Genomic DNA, 2,646 nt, shown 5'->3' on the forward strand with positions numbered 1-2,646 from the left:
GGAGAAATCAAATTTAAACACATATTACAAATTCCTTGTTTCAAAATATTTTAGAAAAAACAAAATAAAGTGCCATCTCTTTATATGGAACAAATGCAATACCAAGTACATTAACAAAAATGTTCACCAAAAATATTACTTTATGTCAAATTGAAATGAATGGTTGGTTTGAAAAGAAAAAAATGCCATCCTCTTTAGGGAACAAATGCAATACCAAGTACATTAACAAAAATGCTCACCAAGAATTTTACTTTATTTCAAATTGAAATGGATGGTTGGTTTAGGTTCCTTTTTTCACAAATATACCCCATATTACAAATTCCCAGTTTCAAAATCTTTCTAAAAACAAAACAAAATATCATCCTCTTTATAGGAACAAATGCAATACCGAGTACATTAACAAAAATGCTCACAAGCATTTTACTTTATTTCAAATTGAAATAAAATGAATAGTTTGTTTAGGTTTTTATATATATATATATATAATAGGTAGGAATCAAGGAAGAGTTAGTATATAACTTTCTTCAAAGATCTCAGAGCTTGTGGAGACTAACCACCACACGTAGTTATTAGACCACAGCCTCAGAACTAAATTATTGGTTTAATTAAATACATATAATTGTAAATTTAAACAATATAACAAGTATATATTTATTATTTATTACTATTATTTTTTTATTTAAATTAAGGTATGTCTATATAATTATTCAATTGTTGTGTTGGCATTCTTTAGTTCAGTATAGTAGACATGTTGTAACATAATGTACAATAAATTAAACATTTCAACTCAGTGAAAATATTTTAAAAATAAAAATAAAAATAAAAATAATAAAATAATAATGTGAAAAAAAAGGGATCGACGGAGTGATGGCTATGGCAAAGGCGAGTCTGAAGAAGCCCGTGCTCATGAAGGTGAACGAGCTACAGCCCGGGACCACGGGGCATACGCTGGTCGTGAAGGTAGTGAGTTCGAATCTGGTGCTGCAGAGAGCACGACCTAATGGCTCCCAGGTTCGCCAAATCCGCATTGCAGAGTGTGTCGTGGATAACGATACTGGGGTCAACACTTTTACAGCCAGAAATGAACAAAAAGGGTCTGCAATCGCATCGGCTTCAGATCCGGTGAAGGAGAGCATTGATACAAAATCAGATCTGCCAGATCTGTTGAACACAGTGTTGCATGAGGCGCAGAAGACCTCTGTCAAAGGCACCGAGATCACGCTCTATGAAATCGCAGTCTGTAGCAAACACGGAGCCCTCAGGACGGAAAACAGTCGATCCTGCCACAGGTATGAAGGAATAATCTTGTTTTTTGCAGATCTGTATTATATTGTTGTGTTTCTTGACACCCATAGGCTCAAACATCCTTCATTGAGCCCCGATCGGGCGATATACCCACAGATCTGTGGCAATGAGCATAGATCGAGCATCGGGTTTGTAGATCTAGACCTGCAAATGGAAGAACGACCCTATATGAGGTCAGATCCGGAAGATCGCTTACAGCCAGAGCACACGGAAATTAGCCGCGACACCGGATTAGGCGGATCAGGAACTCAGTCAAAACCTAGGCTACAGGTAACAACAACTCGTTTTCAGATTTTTATTAAAACCCCTGTGGGGAAAACTAGTTTAGTGTGGGTACATGCAGAAAGCACCATCATGAAGTTGAAAGAGCAAATATGGGCATTGACGGGATACCCTGTTCAAATCCAACATTTGGTCAGTGGTAGGTGGTCCCTCCAGGATAGCAGAACCCTGAAAAACTATGATATTAGTCCAGAAACAACCATTGTTTTAAACCTTAGGCTGAGAGGAGGGGCTCTGCCTCAGGGACAGCCAAGCTCCTCAGGAGGAGACAAGGGGAAAAAGACAGCATCTCATCAACAACCCAAGGGAGGCTCCTCCTACAAAAAAAAATTACAGAGTAACAGAGATCCAGGGTCCTCTCCAGATCAAGGTGGATATACACCTAGGCCATACATAGTAGATCAGCTAGGGCAAACCCCAGCCCTTAACTTTGATTCTACAGGGCTTGATGATTTCGTTAAGTCCTATGAAACACAGGCCCTAATTTTCCGTTTTAACAGTTTTTGGCCAAAGCCAATGGATCTATTTCACTGGATCTTCACCAATTGGACCATGGAATGTGATATACATTTATGCTCCAAGGGGTTTTTTATAGTTAGATTTGCATCCACGGAAGTCAGAGATACAATCATCAGTGTTGGGCCTTGGTTTTGGGGAACATCGGGTCTGTTTATGACCCCATGGTTTCCAGATTTTGATCCAAACAAAATGACTGTCTCCAAAGTGCCGGTCTGGGTCCGCCTATATAACCTTCCCCTTCACTTTTGGAGTGAACGAGTTTTGGAAGGAATTGGGAACAGCATAGGGAAATATATCAAAACAGATCTGGAAAGGATTGATGAAAGGGTCTACACTTTTGCACGCATTTGTGTGGAAGTAGATCTAAGTAAAGGACTGCCGGACAATATAAGGCTGATCTACAAACAACAAAATTGGCTGCAAGGACTAGACTACGAAAACACTGCTTTCAGATGTAGGCTCTGTAGGCTGACAGGACACTTGCAAAGTACATGTCCAGAAGCCAAGAAAGCAAACAGTAAAAAGAAGCAGAAAGGGAAG

Source organism: Pinus tabuliformis, chromosome 5_2, assembly GCF_031772625.1.
Source record: "Pinus tabuliformis cultivar Carrire ecotype Pingquan chromosome 5_2, CPIR1, whole genome shotgun sequence".
Classification (NCBI taxonomy): Eukaryota; Viridiplantae; Streptophyta; class Pinopsida; order Pinales; family Pinaceae; genus Pinus; species Pinus tabuliformis.